The following is a 25,098-nucleotide window of genomic DNA, read 5'->3' as shown; positions in this document are numbered from 1 at the left end:
CAGTGACAATGCTGAACTTAAAATACAGGTCTGTTCAACCCCAAGTTCCTTACCACCTAATAACTAAGTAAGCCATGTCTGTGCATTTCACACAAACAGACTTAGCTTAATAAGATATTTTAGGGTGAGGCACACAACTCTTCAGTTTTCCAACATATAAATAGGATTAAATAATAACTGTTGGGCTGGGCACAGTGGCTGATACCTGTCTCAGCACTTTGGCAGACCAAGACAAGAGAATTCCTTGAGGTCAGGAGTTCAAGACCAGCCTGGTCAACATAGTGAGACCCTGTCTCTACAAAAAATACAAATATTACCAGGGCGGGTAGTATGTGCTTTACTCCCAGCTACTTGGCAGACAGGTAAGAGGATCACTTGAGACCAGAAGTTCAAGGTTGCAGTGAACCATGATTGTTTCACTAAACTCCAGCCTGGATGACAGAAGGACACCATGTCTCATAATAATAACAACAACAACAACAATAATTGTTGATCAGTGGTCTAACAATCTCATTCAGTCAAAAGAAAATTCAGGGCTATATTTAAAGACCTTATGTATTCTGAATATCTCAGGACAATTCTGTGTAACTTTATTCTTTTAATTAAGTCAAATTACTATTTAATATATATTTATAACACTTCATATAAACAAGTTAAGAAATAAAAAAAAAATCCTTTCTCAGATAATGCATCACATTTTAAAATTCATTTGCTTATATATAAGAAATACCTGGGCCCTCCCATGAGCCTGGCCCTGGGGTAGTTGTTAGGGATACAGCAGAGATAAAGATAGATACAATCATGAACATTATAATTTAGTAACCAAAACTGATAGGAGCAAGTAACTGCAAATGTAAATTGTATTACAAAATATAAGTACAATACATTAATAACATCAAAGTCTAATCTGCTTAGGAGTGTTAGGGAGGGTTTTCCTAGAAGAAACAATGTTTGAGTACAAAGAAGGTGGACTAAATGAAGACGGCCTTAGTGGAAGAGTTGGGGACTGCCTAGACCATTATAATATGTCAATCAATATAGGATAGAGGATAGGCTGTGTTAGTGTTGTTGGAATTTCACTTTTTTTTATAATTATAAAATGTTTACTTTTGTATAAAATGCAAGTAGTACCAAAAAGAGATACAAAATATAAAATATACTCCCTGTAATTACTATGACCCCTGCTAACAGTTTGAAATATGATTTACAGAATTTTTTCATCTATCAAACATTATGCAAAGGTATACACATCCAAGAAAGGGTTGTACTGTAATAGTCCTTTTTTAGTGTTTTTTTTTTTTTTTAGACAGTCTTGCTCTGTCACTCAGGCTGAAGTGCAGTGGAGCCATCTTGGATCACTGCAACCTCCACCACCTCCCAGATTCAAGCAATTCCTGTGCCTTAGCTTCCCAAGTAGCTGCCCAACTAGTTTTTTTTTTGTTTTTTGGGTTTTTTTTGTATTTTTAGTAGAGATGAGATTTTACCATGTTGGCCAAGCTGGTCTCAAACTCCTGACCTTAAGTGATCCACCTACCTCAGCCTCCTAAAGTGCTAGAATTACAGGCACAAGCCACCACATCCGGTCCTATAATAGTCTTCTATATACATCATAAAATTTCTAGTGGATCTCTCTTTATAGCAATAAATATAAATATAACACACACTATCCTTAGGTCCATGGAGTATCAAAATTCATTAAGTCAATTTGTGTCAAAATTGTTTTCATTTTTAAAAATATTACTAACAATGGCAGAACAAATAATCTGTGGATATTTTTCTCAACTTTTCCAATTACCTCCAGAATAAATTATGAGTTGGAATTTATGGATCATATTTAAACTTGATATTTAAACAAAGCTGTTCAAAAATAATATAAATGCTATAGTCAATATGCTCACTTTTTAGATACTAGAATATCATCCTTATTTTTATCAAGAAATGTATTAAAATATATATAAAATATATCAGAATGTCCTCAATTGTACTCCACACTTATTCAGAATATCGACTCATTTAGACAGATAAACATGAGGTCAATTGGCCAAAATGAAACAAAAATGTCTAAATGGAATCAGTCAACATATGCTTATTTCACTGAAGTGTTGCAGAGGGAAATAAAGACACTAAATGAGAGTTTTTCTGAGCAGTAACTACTAACCAACTGTATGTATTAGTCTGTCCTTATGCTGCTATGAACAAATACCCGAGACTGGGTAATTTATAAAGAAAAGAGGTTTAATTGACTCACAGCTCTGCATAGCTGAGGAGGTCCCAAGAAACTTACAATCATGGCAGAAGTCACCTCTCCACAGAGTGGCAGGAGAGAGAAGTGCTGAGCAAAAGGGGGAAAAGCCCCTTATAAAAACCATCAGATCTCATGAGAACTCACTCACTCACTATCATGAGCACAGCATGAGGGTAACCACCCCCATGATGAAATTACCTACCACGGGGTCCCTCCCTCAACCTGTGGGGACTATGGGAACTAGAATTCAAGGTGAGATTTGGGTGGGGACACAGCCAAATCATACCAAAAAACAAAATATAAAATGCGAACTTAATATTTCCATTTTACTATTTGCCTTGTTTGGATTTATATTGGTATTTTTGGTAGTTTGGGTCCTGCCATATCAATTTGGATAATATTGATAAACTTAGATTTTAGTAATGAAAATTACTTAAGATTCATTTCATTTTGTCTTAGTTCATCTGCCATATTGAAACTAAAATATGGACAATAGCTTTTAAAAATGGCTATCTTGTGATCTGGAAAGATACCATGAGGTCACTCAAACCTTTATTATTATCCAACATTGAGCTACATTTTAAATTTGCTATCTGATGTGATTGCTATTTGCGGATATTGGCAGAAGTTGTTTACAAAAAGAAATATAGTTTGATTTCCTTTTTCATGTTAACATCAACTTTAAATTCTGATCTTAAGGAATAAAATGTCACTTGTTTTATTTAAACAAGAATTCTCTTCTTGAATTAGAATCTCTAGCCCATAATAGGTAGAATTTTTATACTAAAGTGCTTGAACACTATGCTCTAATTTTAATAATGACAATCTGTTATTCACAGCCTACAACCCATCCTTTATCTCTGACAGCACATGCAAAGTTAAAATTATTTTATCAGCAAGCATATCTAGATAAAAATGATACTCTTGATACATTTTAGACACATTGCTCAAGTTATGATGGAAAACTTGAAATTAATGTTACCATAATGTTTTAAGTTAAAAATAAAATGTATAGCTTTACAAGGGAAGTCCAGCTAGCAGAAACCCTATGGGAAGTTAATATCTTAGTGAATATGTTATGGTTCAAAATTTGGCCCTCAGACTTGCGGCACCAAACATTGTGCTTTATCAGTTCCTTTGAGGTTATTAGGCTTTCTATGATAAGCTCATATCAACCAAATTTCCAAAACATATATGTACATAGATGAGTAGATAAATAATAGTCAATTCCTTAAGTTAATTTTCTAAAAGAAATGGTTTTGTTATTCATCCCTATGTTGACAATTTTTTTTCCTAGTGTCAAGGTACCTGTGAAGTAGAATTAATAACTTTAAGGTTGCTTGATGAGGGTGAAATCAGATAAACTGCAAGAGAATAATTCAAATAGTTATCTTATTTGGGACAAGCTGAAGCTTTCTTCTCCAAAGGAGAGATCACCTCCCTGATGACCACGTATCTTTTATTGAATAATAAAGGAAAATATCCTAATCTACCTTTCACAACTGTCTCTGTAATCTGGTCACTGTCATGCATTGAAATTCTTTCTTTGGGCACAATAATGGCTTCAGGTAACTAAGGTGAAGTGTTGAGAGTTTGTTTATTCCCAATAGATAATTATTTAATTGCTTTACTTTTCAGAGCAAAATTTTATTTAATTTACAAATGCTTGGACATATTCCCGTACAGTCTACTCACAACACTTGCTAGCTTTTTACCATACAGAAATGTTCATAAGTTGTTGGATAAGGTCATGTAAATGTGTCTTCTCATTATGGCCATTAGATCTCATAGTCTAGCAAAGTGGAAAACAGTTATCAACATCCTGTCTCAATAAAATGTCATAGGCATACATTAGGAGTACAAAATTTCCAAATGGCATGCTGCATTTAATTTCAGAGCTTTTTATTTATCATTAGGAAAGTGATATTTAATCATTGTTGAAATTTTGGAATATTAGGAATTATATAGGGAAATAAATAAAAATTACCCATCCATGTAATGCCCAAAGATAATCACTCTGCTAGCTTGTTGTGTTTCTTAGTAGTTATTTCCATGCATATATGTTATTTTTATATAGCTATGATGATACTAAGTTGTTTTATGTGCTGCCTAAACATTTCCTCTTGTTAATAAAATTTCTTTGTAATCATTTTTCCTCAGCACTTACAAATTTATTGAGTATGTAGAAGGTACTCAACAAATGCTAAAGAGCTTGGGTGCTGTGGCTCACACCTGTAATTCCAGCACTTTAGGAAGCTGAGGCAGGTGCATCACTTGAGCACAGGGGTTTGAGACCAGCCCCGCAACATGGCAATACCCTGTCTCTATAAAAAAAAAAAATACAATAATTAGCTGGGTGTGTGCATCTGTCCCAACTACTTGGGAAGTTGAGGTAGGAGGACCACCTGATTCTGGGGAGGTCGAGGCTTCAGTGGGCTGTGATTTTGCCACTGCACTCCAGCCTGGGCAACAGAGTGAGACCCTGTCTCAAAAAAATAAAAATAAAAAATAAAGGGCAGGTGCTGTGGCTCATGCCTGTAATCCCAGCACTTCGGGAGGCCAAGGCAGTAGGATCATGAGGTCAGGAGTTGGAGACCAGCCTGGCCAATATGGTAAAACCCCGTCTCTACTAAAAATACAAAAATTACCTGGGCATGGTGGCAGGTGCCTGTAATCCCAGCTACTTGTGAGGTTGAGGCAGGAGAATCATTTGAACCTGGGAGGCAGAGGTTTCAATGAACTGAGATGGGTGACAGGGTGAGCCTCTGTCTCAAAAAACTAATAATAAAAATAAATAAATAATAATAATAAATTAAAAAAAAACAAATGCTACAGAGATGTTACTACCCAGACCTTTCTTAAACGGTCAATTATCTGCTGTATAACTTACTCTTTAATTGCAATTCCTGAGCATTGTTATTTAGCTTCTTCTCTCAACCAACAATTTATTTAGAAAAGATTCAAGCTTTTTATCTCAAGCACTTATAGTATAGTCAACATCTATGTCCCTTTCAACTTTGGTCCCTCATTGTTATCTTCTGCCACATTTGTTCTTTTCTTTTTTTTCTGTATATTCTGAATGATTGAGAAATAAGTTGCATATTAAACATATGTAGTTATATGTACATATACGTAGCAGAGAACTTCCTACTCTATGCTTCTAAGAGAATGAGAGTGAAAAAGACAAATAATATTTTAGCATTATTATAAACATACCTTTGTCCTTATGGAGTGCAGAAGAGTCTCAGGGACCAAAGGGTGTGTGCATATATAGTACACACATGTAAGTACACACATATAAAAAGTATTTCCAAAATATGATAATAAACTTATGTATTATATATATATTATACATTTGTACTTACATGGGTGTATATATAGTTCTGGGGTTAACAATATGTAGGGAAGTATTTATGCATCAATAGATAGTCCTTGATTATAGCATCATAATGGCTGCTTATAACTTCTTTACTTAATATCACAATTATTTAACCAATCTCCTATTTTTCTGTATTTATTTTGGATATTTTAAGAAAGGAATATTAACATTATTACTAATTTTCATTCCTACCAGAAATCTGTAGAGTTTTTTTGATGAATACAACTTGTAGTTTTCAGGGATTTTTTTTTTTTTTTGAGACAGAGTTTCACTCTGTCACCCAGGCTGGAGTGCAGTAGCGCAGTCTTGGCTTACTGCAACCTCTGGCTCCCCAGCTCAAGCAATTCTCCTGCCTCAGCCTCCAGAGTAGCTGGGATTACAAGAGTGTACCACCATGCTCGGCTAATTTTTGTATTTTTAGTAGAGACTGAGTTTTGCCATGTTGGCCAGGCTGGTTTCGAACCCCTAACCTCAAGTGATTCGCCTGCCTCAGCCTCCCAAAGTGCTGGGATTACAGGTGTGAGCCACCACGCCCAGGTTTATAACTTGTAATTTTCAATATGTTTGACCAACAATCCTAAAACTGTATATTCAATAAAGTGTTCATTAAAACTTTATCTACCATGTGATTGGAAATGCTTACTTTAGCACAGCAATTCTTAAACATTTTGGTTTCGGAACCTCTTTATACTCTTAAGTATTATTGAGGATCGAGTGTGCTGGCTCACACCTGTGGTCCCAGTACTTTGGGAGTCTGAACAGGGCAGATAACAAGGTCAAGAATTTGAGACCATCCTGGCCAACATAGTGAAACCCCGTCTTTACTAAAAAATACAAAAATTAGCTGGGCGTGGCAGTGGTTGCCTGTTAATCCCAGCTATTAGGGAGGCTGAGGTGGGAGAATTGCTTGAACCAGGAGGCAGAGGTTGCAGTGAGTCAAGATCGTGCCACTGCACTCCATCCTGGAAGACAGAGCAAGACTTCAACTCAAAAAAAAAATTATTGAGGACCCCATAGATCTTCTGTGTATGAAATATAAACACAAACAGGTTGTGTCTATTAATACTTAGGGCGTTTGACACTAAAAATTCATAAATTTGTATAGTATTTATTACTTGAAAAATAACGATAGACCTATTATGTGTTAATATAAATGAGATTTTGCACGGTGGCTCACGCCTGTAATCCTAGCACTTTGGGAGGTCAAGGTAGGTAGATCATCTGAGGTCAAGAGTTCAAGACCAGCCTGGCCATCATGGTGAAATCCCATCTTTAAAAAAAAAAAAAGAAAGAAAAATGTTTAGTGAGATGAGTGGCTTTGTCTTGTGTTTTTGCAAATATCTTTTGTATCTAGCTTAACAGAAGGTAGCTGGATTCTCTTATCTGTTTCTGCATTGAATTTGTTGCAATATGATGCACCATGTAGCTTCTGGAAAACTCACCACTGTATGCTCCTAAAAGAATGACAGTGAAAATGGCAAATAATATTTTAGTATTATTATAAATATATCTTTGTCCTCCTGGACTGCAGAAGAGTCTCATGAATCCTAGGGTTGCCCAAGGCACACTTTGAGGACACCTGCTTTAGCCTACCATGAAGTATTTTAATGCAGTGTTTAAGAATGTGGACTCTGAAAGTCAGAATGTCTGGGTAAAAATCAAATCTCCATAACTGATTTGGGTGACTTCAGGCAAGTTCTTTACACTCTTTCAAGCTTCATCTATGAAGAGGAGCTCACCTCATGGAGTTGTGAAAAGAAAATAAATGATGTAATATGCTTGAAAACATGTCTGGCACAGAATTAATTCTTAGTACGTGCAAGCTGTATATGATGATTGTAGATTTTGCATTCTTTTCCATGGATCTGTCTATTTCTGTACTATTCCCATACCATTTGAATCACTATAGCATTAAAATATATTTTAATACTGGTAGGGTACACCCTCTTTTACTAATCATCATTTTCAAAATATCTTGGCTGATAAATGATATTTCAGATCATTTTTCCAAGTTCTAATAATATGAATGATTGATTAGAATTACTCAAAAATTAAAATTGGCTTGCAATTATTATATGCTTTTGAAATCTGAAAGAGGGTATTTATTTCTGTTTATTTGAGTAGGTACTTTAAAATCTCAGTAATCTTTAAATAACTTAAGCACTATAGTTGCCTGGCAATTATATGAGAGTCTTTATCATGAAGTTTTCTATTTCTAAAACTGAAAAATAAACTTTAGGTTGTTTAATAATTTGAATAAAGCCTGTAATAAAATGTTTTTTAAATATCAAAATGAAAATATTCAATACATTTGCTAGGACTGGATGCTTAGTTTTTTAATAAATCAGTAGCATTTTAATTTGGATAGATAACTTTTCCTTGTCAAAATAAAGGCCACCAGTAGATACATTTCTATGATATATTTTTATCAGCAATAGGAACAGATTTTCTTTTACACTAATTATATTTTTTTGGCAGATAATTATTACTACCATGGCATATAAATCCCCTACCTGATTACAAGGTCAGCAAAGAATGCTTTTTGTTAAATACATGTATGGTCAGCAGACACTGGAAAATTTTGATCAATGTAGAAAATAGCACAGAACTACCTAAACTAAACTAAAGCTAAATTAGAACATCTAAGGGAGAGTTATCTATACCATAGAAACACTATTTTCAGTGGTTATTTACAAGCAACACTGTTTATTTTAAATACACATTTATTGAGAGCCCACCATGTTTTTGTAAGTATCATGGAGCATTGTATTTAATATATAGTCCCCCCTCTGAATTCCAAATCATTAAGTCATGTGCTGAGATAAATCATACAGCTGTGAAGTTACAGAGTGGGTTGTGAACCCACATCTTTGACTTCAAAAGCCTATGCACCCCACAATTATGTTTATTTTTTCTACTAAAGAATTCAGAGCCTTTTAACATTGCAAAAATATCCTGAGAATTAGGAGAAGCTGTTCACAAGTGGTGACACATGTGTGAGTCTCTAAAGCACCTTCATTGTTTGGGTTTCCCCAGTCTTGCAAAGTCAAGACTTCACTGCTGTCTTTAAAGCACTCCACTTATTGCCACTGGAGTCACTGCAGCCAGTTTGAAGGTCAAACTTTTTTTCCTTCTTGCAGCAGTCCCCTGGCTATCCCCATGCAGAACCCTTTTCCTTTCCTTTTTTTCACAACACTTATTCTTCCATTGGCATATTAACTGACTCACACGTATGTATTTATTGAGTGTCTCCATGAGCCTTAGTGCACAGTTCTAAGAGTTGTTTTCTTTCCATGCTCTGCTCTCCTGTCCTTTCTTGGTCTCTTCTTACTAAAGTCACATTTTTATTCTAAGGCCATGCAGCTTATAGGTGATCTGAAGCGTAGCAGAGGTAAAAATCTTGCCAAGCAAAATGCCATGAAGGCCTAAAACAAAGACTTCCTTTAAATTATTCTGTTTAATGACCTTGCTAAACACTTCCTTTCTCTGATTTCACAGCACTTTTTTTGAATTCTCATAAGTATATTTAACTGTTTGCTAAGGATGAGTATTGATTCACTTCTGCAATATTAGATCCCCTCCCAGTCCTGCAGTCTGCACATGGGCAGGATCACTTGCATTGTGTCAAATTGCATGCTCTATTAGGGAAACTCCCTTTATAAAATATATAATAGCACTACATAGTTATCCAGAGTTAACACTGTAACTCTTCTCTGGCTAGAAAATTTGAAAAATGTGTTTCTTTATCAAAGGATACCCTTTACACAGTAATGTCCTTGCAGAAAGAAAATGAAAAACTGTTTCTTGTTTTACTAGGGTGTAAAATTAAGAAGAAAAATAAAATTTAAAAAAAAGTTTCATTTTCACTTTAATTTTTTTCAGAAAAAAAAAAAAAGACCGTATCTTTTATAACTCAAAACAGTACAGGTTAAAATCAAACCCTTTATGTAGATTATAAAAATCTATTCTTTGGCCTAAAAATTTGCTTTCAACTTATCTATTATTTTATGTATGCCATAATGCATTAATTTGAAATTATATCACATTTACTGCTTATTTTATTTTATGTATTTTTTAAATGTTTATGGATACAAAATAGTTGTACACATTCATTGGGCACATGCACTATTTTGATACAAACATACAACGTGTAATGATGAAATCAGGATAATTGGGATACACATTATCTCAAACTTTTATCATTTCTTTGTGTTAGGAACACTCCAATTTTACTTCCAGAGTTATTTTCTAAAACACGAAAAATTGTTGTTAACTATAGTCACCTTATCTTGCGACTAAACACCAGATCTTATTCTTTCATCTAACTGTATTTTTGTACACACTAACCAATCTATCATTTTTCCCACTTCCTACTACCCTTCCCAACATCCTGGTAGCCATCATTCTGCCCTATTGATAACTGTCATTCTATTCTAGCTTCATGAGATTAATTTTTAAAGTTCCTACGTATATGATATTTGTCTTTCTCTGCTTGGCTTATTTCACTTAACATAATGTTCTCCAGTTCCATCCACATTGTTGTAAATAGCAGGATTTCATTCTGTTTCATGATTGAATGATAATTTTGTATATGTACCACGTTTACTTCATTCATCCATTGATGGACACTCAATGGATGGTTGATTCCATGTCTTGCCTATTGTGAATAGTGCTAAATTAAACATGGTAGTGAAGATGTCCCTTTAATGTACTGATTTCCTTTCTTTTGGACAGTACTTACAGCAGGATTGCTGGTACTGCTAATTAAAAAAAGAAAAAGGAAAAAGGATCCACAGCAGTAGAAACAAAATGTTACATTGACAAAAATCAGTCTTCTAAAGAAGAGTAAGGTGAACTGATCACTGCTCCAGGACTGCAATTACACATCTGTTGGTTTTATGAACACAGTCTAGGGTGCATTTCTGTATACTCAAAACAGAAATGGTTGCATGAAAGGATAAAAGGCTACATTCCCTAGAGGCTGAATTAATCATACATATAACTTTACTATTCCACTACACTTGCATAAAGCTCACAGATTTAACTTTTTGAGAAATATAAATTATGGTGCTTTTTCTGATCATTATTGTAAGAGATTTGTCAGAAATTAGTAGAGATGATTTTGCATGTGTTAAAAAAATTTTTGAGGTATGAAAATTAAGATGGCAAATGACAAATATCAAACTAAATGTTAAGCTGCAATATTTAATAGAATGCTGTATTAGCACTCTGACAAATCTTTCAACCATGGTCCTGTCTGCCTAGATTTCTGAACCATGATTCCAACTATCTAATGTCCACAAGCTGTACACTGAGAAGCTCTTGCTCTGTCCTTTAGTTCATTTATACTCAAATCTATTCTCTACCATCTCAATTAATTCTACAGTCCTCTAGTTACTTTGATACCTGAATGGTCTGCAATGCCTGGTAATATTCCCAATAATTCTCAGTCCTGGTAGCCCACCTGTCCCTAGGCCTATCTAAGCTAATAGGAATGGTCCAGAAGGATGACTGAATCAGACTTTGCTTCCACTTTTTACTTCCTCTCTCTGGAGGGGACTCTCTGGGGAAAAAACACAAAACAAAACACCAGTTCTGGGAACCTAACGTGGATAAAAGAAGGAAGAACATGCAAATAGGTAAACATTCTAGAAAGTAGCTGATTCATTTGTGTATAGCCAAGGCCTACCTTTCATCTACTTAACTTTCCCTTCCTAGGGAACATTTTGAAGTAAAGTTCCAAAATTATTATTTTTATATTTCTCAATTTTGCTTCCATTTTAATTAATTTATTTGTCTGCTAAACCAGGTAACTCCAAGTCTAGATCCTCTTAGGTTCCTTGTGGCAAGGCATCTTGCTCCTCTTTGGAAACCTGTTCTGCAGAAACATAACACTGTAGCTCCCTCTGCTCAGTTCATTCAGTTACTATCCACCTGTTTCTTAGCCTGTAAACTTTTCTTGAAATCAATCATCCATTAAAGCATCCTTTCTTACTCTTTTTTCTTTATGAGTTTATGTAGTTTTTCCTTTCCTTTTAGTGGTAAAGGAAGAGGATCAGGAAAAAAAATGTCCATAAATAACTCATATTATTTAGACAGAAATCGCTAACAATTTCTAATCTTTTGAGAAGTACTTACATGTAGCTTCCTGAAAAAAATCCTTTTCTAATTTTTAGAAATAAAACATAAATATTAGAAGTTCTCATTTTTGCAAGCCTAAAAAATACAAGAATTCTGAAGAGAAATTCATCTGGTCGTAAAAGCTGTGTGTATTTGATCATACAGCAAGTACTCAAATTACAAATACATTTACATTGATGAGGCCAGGTGCAGTGGCTCACGCCTGTAATACCAGCACTTTGGGAGGCCAAGGCGGGCAGATGACTTGAGTCTAGGGGTTCGAGACCAGTAGAGGGAACATGGTGAAACCTCATCTCTACTAAAAATACTAAAATTGGCTGAGTGTGGTGGCATATGCCTATAATTCCAGCTACTTGGGAGGCTGAGGCATAAGAATTGCTTGAACCCAGGGGACAGAGATTGTAGTGAGCTGAGATCATCCCACTGCACTCCAGCCTGGGTGACAGAGTGGGACTCTGTCTCAAAAAACAAAAATATAAAAATAAATACATTTACAATGATGAAAATCAAACAAGTTTAATGTTATTTGAAATGAATAGGTTATGCACCTTTCTGTTTAATTACTTTAAAATAAGTACCATGAGATATTTTTTCAAAAGACCAGTTTTTATATTATAAATATCAAATGATGAAAATAAAATGTTTAATTTTATTTTGAAATGAATATTTATTTATATTATATATTTTTCTGGTTAAATTGTTTTAAAATAAGCAGTATGAGAATTTGTTCCAATAGGTCAGTTTTTAAAATACGTTATAAATACTATTGTTTGCATTAAAAATAAAAATATTTTATAAATTGGTCCCAAATATTTTACTTGAAATAAACTCATCATATACTATAGAAAAATTTAAAAAGACTTAAGGATTTTAAAAATGCCACTTAATAAATTTTACTGTGAAAGGATTTGTGACTCAATAAATTTTAGGAAGTGCTGAGTGAGACACCCTGCAGCCCTTTCTAATGTGGGCTAAACCCTAACAGGGTGGGATGAAACCCCAACAGTTCTACTATTTTTAAATTACATTTTAACATTCACATATTTCTTAAAGTGAATTTTGAACGTGAGATATTTTAAACTTCTTCCATTTAACAAGTATTTACTGAACAGCAATTATCTGCCAGGGACTCTTCTAGGCAGTGGTATATAACAGTAAACTAAACAGATAAAGTCCTTAAGCTATCAGAGTGGGAGTAGAGATAACAGTAAATAAACAAACACATAAACAGGATAAGGGTGATGAAAATGTATGAAGGAAATAAAGAAATATGATAGGTATTATCTGGCTAATAGCATGGAAAACATTGCTCTTGGGGTAAGTGGTATTTATCCAGTTTTAGGGTTTCTTGAGAGGCTGTTGAGCCAGCTGAAGTTTTATCCTTTCTTTCAAATTGCTGAACACTATGGAGAAGACAAGGTGGTTAGACAATGCTAGCACGTTGTGTACCACCAACGAAGTCTGAGCATAGGAAGCAAGCCTCTTGGATTGTCTGCTCAGCCCACAAAGACCTCCTGTCTTGCCCCCTCTTCTGCCCCAGGATTTAGCCCTATAGTCATATATGTAAACCAAGATGCTTCTGCCTTGAGCACAGTGGATTAGAATAGGTCAGAACCATCACAAAGTTATTCTTTCAATGTGCTTGGAGACGGAATATGAACATGGGCAGCTAACTTCAACACACATTGTGGACTCACCTTGTGAAAGCTCATTCAATAAGAAAAAAAAAAACAAAAAACCAATGTAGATGTGCTGAGAGAAGCATTTATAGGAAAGAGAGTTCTGACTGTGTTACTAGGTTATCAATTGCCTTCAGGTGCTCAAATTTAGGCCTTCTCAGACCCTGCTGCCACATCCCATTTTTGAATCCTTATCAGAAAATAACAACTTAAAAAAAATTAAACTTAGCTACCATTTGTTTCTGTTATCAAAAATGATTGTTTGAAATAATATTTGAATGACAATACATAATTCACCTGAGTGTCCAGTATTGAGGAAATGACTAATTTTCACAAGAGCACACAAGTCCTTAACCAGCTACACCTAACCCACTTATTAAACCTGAAGAAATATTTATACTACTTATAAAATGGCTCTACTGCCTGAGATTAACCTTGTATTCTTGGATTTCATTTGTATCCCCATAAACAAGTGCAATCAATTTTTAAGCTTGACACATTAATCAGGCTTGATGTCTGGTGTGATAATTTCTGATAAATTCTTAAAGTTATCTTTGGTTAGTCCATCTTTAACAGGTCTAATATATGCTCAGGAAAAATTATGTCTCAATATATAACAGTAAAATATTAATTTTTGTTTGCCTTCTGTAAAGTTTTAAAAATTATTGTGATAAAATACACATAATACAAATTTACCATTTTAATCATTTTAAAGTGTACAGCTCAGTGGCATTAAGTAAATTCATATTGTTAGTTCTGCTAAAACTTACACACACACACACATGCACACAGACTAGCATTCATTGAATATTAAACAAACTAAAAACAATGTTCCTCATCTACAAGAGATACACAAAATTTTTATTCATTAATCAAACATTTGCCTATTTTGTGCCTGTCGTTGTGGTAGAAATTAGAGATACAAAGATGAATAACACATTGCTATAAAGAGTTTGCAGTCAACTGGGGAGTTTGATACTTGCATAAATACTTGACTACAATTTAGTAAGTAACAGTTTATACAAAGTACAATAGGTAAAATAAGCAAAAGCTTCACATTGCAGGAGATGCAGAAGCTAATTTTTGAGAGATGAGTAGGAGTTCATCAAGTGGAAAAGGCTAGGGGAGATTTGAAAGCTAAGCTACCAGCACAGCAAAGGAGTAACAGTGGTTAATATGGTAAATTTGCAGAGAGGCAAGTAGGTTGGGTTGGTGGACATCATAGTTGTTTCCCAGAGTTAGTCATCTGCATCTTAGGTTTCTGATTTGTGCCATATCCATGAAATAAGTGTAATATTTTCAAAAGTTTTTTCCTATATTTGTACATTTAATATTAATATTTAAATATTATTAATGCACTCAATTCACTTAACTGAAATAAATTTACTTTAAAAGGAAGTTCTATTTCACTGCCCTAAAAAGGAAACACTATCATTTTGTGAAAATCGAAGACAACACAATAAAAACAAAAGAAATAAATTATTAAATTCTAGTTATCTAACACTGACTGCTAAAAGACTCTAAAGCAGAGATTTGGGATTAAAGAAGGTTAGTATTAAAAGCTCTTAAAAATATACAAAATGGAGTACTGCTTCTTGAATTTATCAGAAAATATGAAAGAAAATTGAGAGAGGAATGTATTCTCAGTCTGTGATTCTGTGTTAAGACCATATTCATGTATCTCCCCAAAATCTTTTCAAGTACTATCAGTGAGACACATTGCATATTTTATAAAACCTGGATTACAGAATTTTGATGTTGGAGAGAGCAAGTGGGGAATAAAGAAGATTTGAAATATTTAAGGCCTTTGATGTTCAAATATTTAAGGCCATACAGTTGTTAATACATTGTATAAAAATATGATACAACTGCACTGATGAATTAGGAAATGAAGGAGGTGAAATGAGAAGAGATAGGGTTATCAAGGCAATGAAAAAGAGGAAAGATATTCGTGCAAGGCAAATTTCTCTGTCAAAAGTACATTATAGATTCTCAAAAAAAAAATGTTTGTTTCCTGCCTCTCATAGGAATCAAGAAGAACAGAAAGTGTTGGACAGTAGGTATTTGAAAAGAGCGAGAAATCCATTTAGTTAGAGATGCAGTGACTTAACATTGGCTAGACTGACTTCAGAGTTATTTTTCTCTAAAATCTATTACTTTCTTTACTCTTTCAGCAAATGACACTACTTCCTGGATGTGAATTTTTCTTGTTGCAGAAACAGAAATGATTATGAGTTTCGGCAACAGTGGAATTGTTGTGACCTTCCAGGCAGCTCCATGGATCTTGTTACTGATCATGTTTCCCTTATTGAATAAACTACTAATCATCTTTGTGCTGAATTGCTTTGTGACCCACCTTTAGCAAGTTTATAAACTTTCATTAAATACATTTGTGTACTCATGCCACTTTTAATTCTATTTTATTTTGTTATAATACCATAGTTTTCCATTTGTCTCATGCTTTTCTTTTGGTTGTATTTCTTTTGTTTTCTTTGTCTTTAATTTTTTCCTAAAATTTGTGCTGTTGATATTTAATCTTTTTAATTATAATTCTTTCCAGCCACCTTAAATTATCTTTGAAAATTTGTTTAGTATACAAAGTAAATAAATGGACTTCAAATTCCACTCAATTGTACAGATCAGAATCTGTAGTCACCTTTGATATGATGGTTTTATTACTGTATCTAATCAAACAATAAATATTACCTATTCCATTCTTTCAACTCCTTTCCAATCTGTCCCTTTTATATCAATCCACAGTTGCTACATTTATTATGCATTCAGGTTTCTTAAACAGGTTGATAAAGGAGTTTTCTAGCTGATCAGATGGTATCTACTTATTCCTGTGAGCTTTTCTTTATAGAGCCTCCATAGTGAATTTTCTTAAAATAAAACAAAAACAACTCATTAATATACTCCTCTGCTCAATCTCACTTAATGCCATCCAGCTTTCAGAATCAAGTCCAAACCCTGCAAAAGCATATAAGGCACCTAAAAATGTGCCTTCCCCCTTTTGCTGACTCTTCCTTTAAACATCCTCAGCCTCTTCTCTCACAATGAGACTCTTAGATGCTACATTATAGACCCACTGAACTATTTTTTATTTTCTACCATGCTGTGCACTCTCAACTGTCTCTTGCTAGACTACTCTTTCTAGGCCCTGCAGAGCCAGAGCAAACTGTCCTTGAACTCTTAAAGTATATAGGAGTTTTAAAATTAATAAGTATTGATCAGTAGGTCAAGTCTATGAGCAAGGCCATTTTAGGAGGTAGATGTTAAGTTGGTGATTGAGCTATACCTTATCCAGGGATCTAGGAAGAAATGAGAGAAAATAGACAAGTCTCAACTCCATCCTGCCTAAGGCAAGAAAGTTACTGCAAATCTATAAAAGAATATTCTCTCCTACTCCCATCTACCACCATATATCATAGATTATTGGAAGAGGGTCTAGTGTTTATATGATCAATAATGTAAGTGATTGGAACTTCTGGTCAAATTGATGTAACTTTTTCACTCTTTAGATGTTTTTCTTCTTCTTTTTTTTTTTTTTGTAAAAGTAGATTAAGAAATCTTAGCTTCTGTAATCCCTCACTTCTTGAGAGAATCTGTACAGGAAAAAAAAAATGACAGACCTGTCTACACCAATCTGGGGTGTTCCACCTATCTGATCTCAAAAGATAAAATAAGTTTATCATGCAGAATAAAGCTAAAAAAATACTTAGATAAAAGTTATAGGCCAAGCATGGTGGCTCATGCCTGTAATCCTAGCATTTTGGGAGGCCAAGGCAGAAGGATTGCTTGAGATCAGGAGTTTGAGACCAGCCTAGATAACATACTATGACCCCATTCTCTACAAAAATAATATTAAAAATTAGCTGGGCATGGTGGTGTATACCTGTAGTCCCAGCTATTCAGAAGGTTGAGGCAGGAGGCTCGCTGGAGCCCAGGAGTTCAAGGTTGCATGAACTGTGATCCCACTCTTATTCTCCAGCCTGGATAACAAGCAAGATTTGTCTCAAAAAATTAAAAAAGAAAAAGAAAAAGTTATAACAACTTATAAATTATTAAATTCCTATTGCCTCTTTGCTTTCTGGCATGGAAGACAAACTTTAAATTTCCTTGAGAGACTATATAGATTCTTGAACACATTATCAGTGGCAAAAAGAAGAACAGTAATTACTTGGTTGGAAATAAAAAACTGCTCCTTCAACAAAGGAGCGGATGTTGGATTTAAGCAATGGACTCCATTTGAGAAAAGTGTACCCATTAAAAAAATCAATACTTCTAGCTCTAGGGGGTCAAGCAAATGTTTTTAAACTCTGCAAAATAAATAAATAAATAAATAAAAATAAAAATAATGACTGTGAGCATTTCACCTGGCAAACATTTTAGGTTTAAGATTTGTCAGCCTTACAGACTTAGGAAGATGAAAACAAACAAACAAACAAATAAAATAACCTCTACATATCGATTGACAAATGATTTACAGAATTAACATATCATTAAAATGGTAACTGTATAAATAAGCTGCACAATCATATTTACAGTATACTTGACTCAGTCAGTAAGGAGTCAGGAAGGAGGCTGCATACTGCTTACTAATATACATATTTTTACATACACCAGACACTAAGAAAATGAATACACCTAGTTTCCCAGTAATACAAATTGAATGACTTCTTAACACTGGTCAGCACTGATTTCCCTTTTTGGATTTTTTGAAGGGGTTTAAAAAATCTTTTAAATCTTGCCATGATGGAGAATCATATAAACTCCTACAGGTTTATCTAATATCCCACGGGTATATTTGATAATTCAGTTCAAAATCAGTGATAGTTCATCATTCCACACAGGGTTTCAATGTTTCTATTTGAAATCTATGGAAAATGGAGCCAATTAGAAACAGCAAATTTTTTTATTTTAGATTCCCAGCTGGGATAATTCCATGGTAAGCAAAGGAATAAAACGTCTAACTCTTCTAAGGTTCAATCAAAATATCCTGACCTTAGAAACGGAGAATCATCAATGTAAATAACATATTTGGAGTTTGTTAAATGTGTTCATTTTTTCCCTCAGCCCATCATATATCAACAATAAAATGAAAAGGAGCTTTTCACATTCTCTCATCCCATTATTTTGGGTTGTAAGGGACAAAAAACAATCGCAATGCAACTGCATGGAAAGTTGAGTCGCCATTGCAAGATGGTGTGAGGGAATTACATCGAGTTCTTTCTGGAGTGCAGGGATTATTTTACTCTGGACAACTGCCCACATTATTTGTTCAGGAAATACAGAAGAGATTACTAAAAACCCTAATGATACCTTTCACTGGTAGGTTTAAAACAAAACAAAACAAAACTGTAGGCAACTCTGATGTTTTTATTATAAGAAGCAATTAGACTGAGTAAGGGAACAAAGAAAAGCAATGGTAGGTGTGGCTTGCTCCAGGTGCATGCAAAAAGCTTCATTCAATCTGTAAACTTAATTTCTACTGCTAAATTAATCTAAGAGATTCAGAGCTTTCAATATTGTGTTTGTCTTTTTTTTTTCTTCTATATCACTTTCTAAATGCTTATGGCAGTCAAATTTATGTCCTTTCAAATATTCTTTCCTTCTTGCAGGGCAAGTTTTCTTAGAAACTAGTAAATATTAGCTCAAATCCTAACATAAATTTGATTCCTGGTTTAGGTAAAATTTTTAAGTCACTTTTGTAGTTTTCCTTGACTTTATTTATCTTTCCTTGAGCTCTCTCTAAATCACTCTATCTTAGATTGCTTTTCAGTAAGGCGCCTGTAGTATTCTGTTGATATAAAAGGCTTCATTTTGAAGATAGCAAAGTGGCAGTTAAATATTGATTTGTTGATACACTGTAACCTTACTACCTCCATATCCCATTAATCTCAGACTTCTGGGCCATGATGGATTCCAAATTTGTTAATACTGTTGTTTTGAACTATTCAAAAAGTAGCAACCACAAGAGGTAAACAATTATATAGGGTGAATGCACAGATGGGACTTCAGAAATCATGTACTCCAGTCCCTCAGTTTTGTAGATGATGAAATAAACCAAAAAACATTGAATTACCTACATAAGAATGCACAGTTACTAGGTAGAAATGACAGCACTTAAAACTTGGTCTTATACACCCCTGTCTAGGAAGGAATACTACAGATGACTTTCCCTAACCTAAGCTTGTGTTTATAATCAATTATACTTCCTTCATATGGTTATTTACTTGCTTTTAATTAAGTAGTTCTTTTATTAAAATAACAATAAATATATAGAATATAATTTGTATTTCCATTAGCATCAAGAAACCCAGTGACTCATATTAAAGTCTAAAAACTATCTCAAATCCCAAAAAACAGTTTTCTATTTTGTCCAATTTTTATATTACTTGTTAATATAAAGCTCACAACTACCTTATGAAGCAAGTATACATATTATTTCCATATTATATATAAAACTGGGACTTAGGAAAGTCTACCAACTTATGCAAGATTATACAACCATTAACTCTACATAGCCGCTTAGAGAAGGCAGAAGTTCGTGTTCTGCGTAATAACCACAGTCTTTACATGGTCTTTAGTTTTGGAACCACTATTAAAGAAGCAGTATTCAACAAAATCAGAGTTACTTTACTCTTGAAAAATGCTTTTCACTAAGCTGCATTCAGTGTTGTGGCCTTGGCTTATATATCTTGGGGACTCTGTGAATAGCTGGGCAGTGTAAGTCTTGCATAATGTCAATGAGAGCCATTTGTATAGAAGACATTGAAAATGATGCCTCCCAGAGCTGTGAATTGCAGAAACTCTGCATGAAGCCATGGAAATAGAAACTGCTGTGTGATACCATTAGTACATTTATTACAGGGAAGTTATAGAGTAGCTCATTCTCACATGATGAAATAGCTTCTTTTTTGAAAAATGTTTTGAGAAAAATAGTTTCCTGACTACTAGGAAAAACTTTTTTTCTAAGAAATAAGTTCACATTTTCTTCATGAAAAATTTAGAGCAATGTTCACCATTTGTGTTTTGACTGCCATGAAGTTCAATTTAAGATATTTGGCAGTACCACAACTTGAACATCAGTAGACTAAACTTTTTCTAAATCTTATTTTTAAACTCTATCTTTATATTTCTCAGGCTTTCTTATGTTTTATTTTATATGCCATCCCTCTGACCTGAACATGAATATTTGGTATACCCATAGTAGAAGACTGGAAGTATTAAGTCAAGATTTGTCTGCAAATGGAATATACAAAGCTGGCTATAGTTTTTAATAATTGTACCGTGTAAATCAAAACATTTGAGACTTAGAGAGAAAAATGTCTTTCAGTGTTCCTAGGAGAGCTTCAAGAGAACCTTAAGTAGTAGAGAAATTGTGAATAAAATTAGAAACATTGTTCCCTTTTATTCTTCCTAGCCTTATAATCTTGCCTGTCCTACTTTGTATACAATTCAGATAACCTCTAAGAGGGCTATATAAAAAATTAAGTAAAATGATAGTGAATAGTTTTTTCACAGACCATATTTATCAGCCCAGGAAAGTTGAAACAAGCATAGGATAATGGCTAGATATAAAATACAATGTTATATTTGGACTTAGAATAGCAATATAAGTGAAGTTTCCAGCACATTTTTCCCATTTGAAATACCAGCTTTTATTTATTAATAAAAATAGCAAAGAACATTTCATTTAAATCCATGTAACTACGCATACAGAAATGGCCCATAGTTCTATCACTTTATTACCTATGAACTCCAAAGGCTCTGGAACTGTTTAAATTTTAAAGCTAATTATTTTCATGTAAATGTAAATTAGTACAAACACTATGGAGAACAGTCTGGAGGTTCCTCAAAACACTAAAATTTGAGCTACCATATCATCCTGCAATCCCACTGCTGGGGATATACTCAAAAGATAGAAAATTAGTATATCCAAGAGATAGCTGCACTCCCGTGTTTGCTGCAGCAGTGTTTACAATTCCTAAGATTTGGAAGCAACCTAAATGTCCATCAACAGATGAATGAATAAAGATAATGTAGTGGCTGGGTGTGGTGGCTCACACCTGTAATCTCAGCACTTTGGGAGGTCCAGGCAGGAGGATCATGAGGTCAGGAGATCGAGAACATCCTGGCCAACATGGGGAAACTAAAAATACAAAAATTAGCTGGGTATCGTGGCACACACCTATAGTCCCAGCTACTCAGGAAGCTGAAGCAGGAGAATGGCTTGAACCCAGGAGGTGGAGGTTGCAGTGAGCCAAGATCATGCCACTGCACTCCAGCCTGGATGACAGAGCGAGACTCCATCTCAATTAAAAAAAAAAGAAAGAAAGAAAATGTAGTACATATACATAATGGAGTCCTACTCAGCCATAAAAAAGAGTGAAAGCCAGTCATGTACAACAACATAGACTGACCTGGACATTATCATGTTAAATGAAATAAACCAGGCACAGAAAGATAAACTTTGCATGTTGTCACTTGTTTGTGGGATCTAAAAATTAAAACAATTTAACTCATAGACATAGAAAGTAGAAAGATGGTTACAAGAGCTGAGCAGGGTATTGGGGTTTGGGGATGGGTTGGTGGTGAGGATGGTTAATAAGTACAAATAAAAAAACAGAAAGAATGAATAAGATCTAGTATTTTCTAGCACAAGAGGGTGATTGTAGTCAATAATAACTGTACATTTTAAAATTACTTAAATAGTGTAGTTGGATTATTTGCAAGTTAATGGATAAAAACCTGAGGGGATGGATACTCTATTCTTCATGATGTACTTATTTCATGTTTCCCTGTCTTCATCAAAATATCTCATGTACCCCATAAATATACATACCTACTATATACACAAAGAAATTAAAAATTCAAAACCCTAATTATTTATATTATTAAAGGAAATATAAAACAAAAAAGACATAAATGATCTAATAACATAATATAATTAAATAGCTTGGAAAATGTGTGTATAAATATACCTATCAAAAAACACACATTCTTCTCCAACAGACACAGAAAACATTTTGATAAAAATTAGCATGTGGGGCCGGGCGCAGTGGCTCACGCCTGTAATCCGAGCACTTTGGGAGGCCGAGGCGGGTGGATCACGAGGTCAACAGATCGAGACCATCCTGGTCAACATGGTGAAACCCCGTCTCTACTAAAAATACAAAAAATTAGCTGGGCATGGTGGCGCATGCCTGTAATCCCAGCTACTCAGGAGGCTGAGGCAGGAGAATTGCCTGAACCCAGGAGGCGGAGGTTGCGGTGAGCCGAGATCGCGCCATTGCACTCCAGCCTGGGTAACAAGAGTGAAACTCCGTCTCAAAAAAAAAAAAAAAAAAAAAAAATTAGCATGTGTTAGGCAGCAAAGTAAGTTGCAATAACATCTGAAGAAACCTTTGGATAAAATTCAAGAAATAACCTTTGGATAAAATTCAAGAAGACAAGAAATAACTAAGATCAGAGCAGAACTGAAGGAGATAGAGACACAAAAAACCCTTCAAAAAATCAATAAATCCAGGAGCTGGTTTTTCGAAAAGATCAACAAAATAGACCACTAGCCAGATTAATGAAAAAGAAAAGAGAGAATAACCAAATAGATGCAATAAAAAATGATAAAGGGGATATCATCACAAATTCCACAGAAATTCAAACTATCATCAGAGATTATTACAAACAACTCTGTGCACATAAACTAGTAAACCTGGAAGAAATGGATAAATTCCTGGACAGTTGCCTCCTCCCAAGCCTAAACCAGGAAGAAGTGGAAACCCTGAAAAGACTAATAACAAGGTCTGAAGTTGAGGCAGCAATTAAAAGCCTACCACCCAAAAAAAGCCCAGGTCCAGATGGGTTCACAGCCGAATTCTACCAGCATACAAAGAGGAGCTGGTACCATTCCTTCTGAAACTATTTCAAATAATCCAAAAAGAGGGAATCCTTCCCAAATCATTTTATGAGACCAACATCATCCTGATACCAAAATCCAGCAGAGACTCAACAAGAAAAGAAAACTTCAGGCCAATATCCATGATGAACATAGATGTAAAAATCTTCAATAAAATACTGGCAAGCCGACTGCAACAGCACATCAAAAAGCTTATCCATCGTGATCAAGTGGGATTCATCCCAGGGATGCAAGGCTGGTTCAGCGTACGCAAGTCTATAAACGTAATTCATCACATAAATAGAACCAAAGACAAAAACCACATGATTATCTCAATTGATGTGGAGAAGGCCTTTGACAAAATTCAACAGCCATTTATGCTAAGAACCCTCAATAAACTAGGTATTGACGGAACGTATCTCAAAATAATAAAAGCTATTTATGACAAACCAACAGCCAATATCATACTGAATGGGCAAAAACTGGAAGCATTCCCTTTGAAATCTGGCACTAGACAAGGATGCCCTCTCTCACCACTCCTATTCAGTATAGTACTGGAAGTTCTAGCCAGAGCAATCAGGCAATAAAAAGAAATAACGGGTATTCAAATAGGAAAGGAGGAAGTCAAATTGTCTCTATTTGCAGACAACATGATTGCATATCTAGAAGACCCCATACTCTCAGCCCAAAATCTCCTGAAACTGATAAGCAACTTCAGCAAAGTCTCAGGATACAAAATCAATGTGCAGAAATCACAAGCATTCCTATACACCAATAACAGACTTAAAGAGAGCCAAATCAAGAATGAACTGCCATTCACAATTGCTACAAAGAGAATAAAATACCTAGGAATACAACTAACAAGGAACGTAAAGAACCTCTTCAAGGAGAACTACAAACCACTGCTCAACGAAATAAGAGAGGACACAAAGAGATGGAGAAACATTCCATGTTCATGGTTAGGAAGAATCAATATCGTGAAAATGGACATATCTGCCCAAAGTAATTTACAGATTCAGTGCTATCTCCATCAAGCTACCAATGACCTTCTTCACAGAACTGGAAAAAACCACCTTAAACTTCATATGGAACCAAAAGAGAGCCCGCATAGCCAAGTCAATTCTAGGCAAAAAGGAGAAAGCAGGAGGCATCACACTACTGGACTTCAAACTATACTACAAGGCTACAGTAATCAAAACAGCATGGTACTGGTACCAAAACAGAGATATAGACCAATGGAACAGAACAGAGGCTTCGGAGGCAACACAACATATCTACCACCACCTGATCTTTGACAAACCTGACAAAAACAAGCAATGGGGAACGGAGTCCCTGTTTAATAAATGGTGTTGGGAAAACTGGCTAGCCATGTGCAGAAAGCAGAAACTGGACCCCTTCCTGACACCTTACACTAAAATTGACTCCAGATGGATTAAACACTTCAACATAAGACCTAACACCATAAAAATCCTAGAAGAAAATCTAGGCAAAACCATTAGGACATAGGCATAGGAAAGGACTTCATGACCAAAACACCAAAAGCATTGGCAACAAAAGCCAAAATAGACAAATGGGACCTAATCAAACTCCACAGCTTCTGCACAGCAAAAGAAACAGTCATTAGAGTGAATTGGCAACCAACAGAATGGGAAAACAATTTTGCAGTTTACCTATCTGACAAAGGGCTGATATCCAGAATTTACAAAGAACTAAAACAGATTTACAAGAAAAAAAACAAACAAGCCCATTCAAAAGT

The sequence above is a fragment of the Aotus nancymaae genome, unplaced genomic scaffold (assembly GCF_030222135.1).
Source record: "Aotus nancymaae isolate 86718 unplaced genomic scaffold, 86718_ANA_hifiasm-v0.15.2.pri h1tg000103l, whole genome shotgun sequence".
Lineage (NCBI taxonomy): Eukaryota > Metazoa > Chordata > Mammalia > Primates > Aotidae > Aotus > Aotus nancymaae.
Note: the sequence above shows the minus strand (reverse complement) of the source record.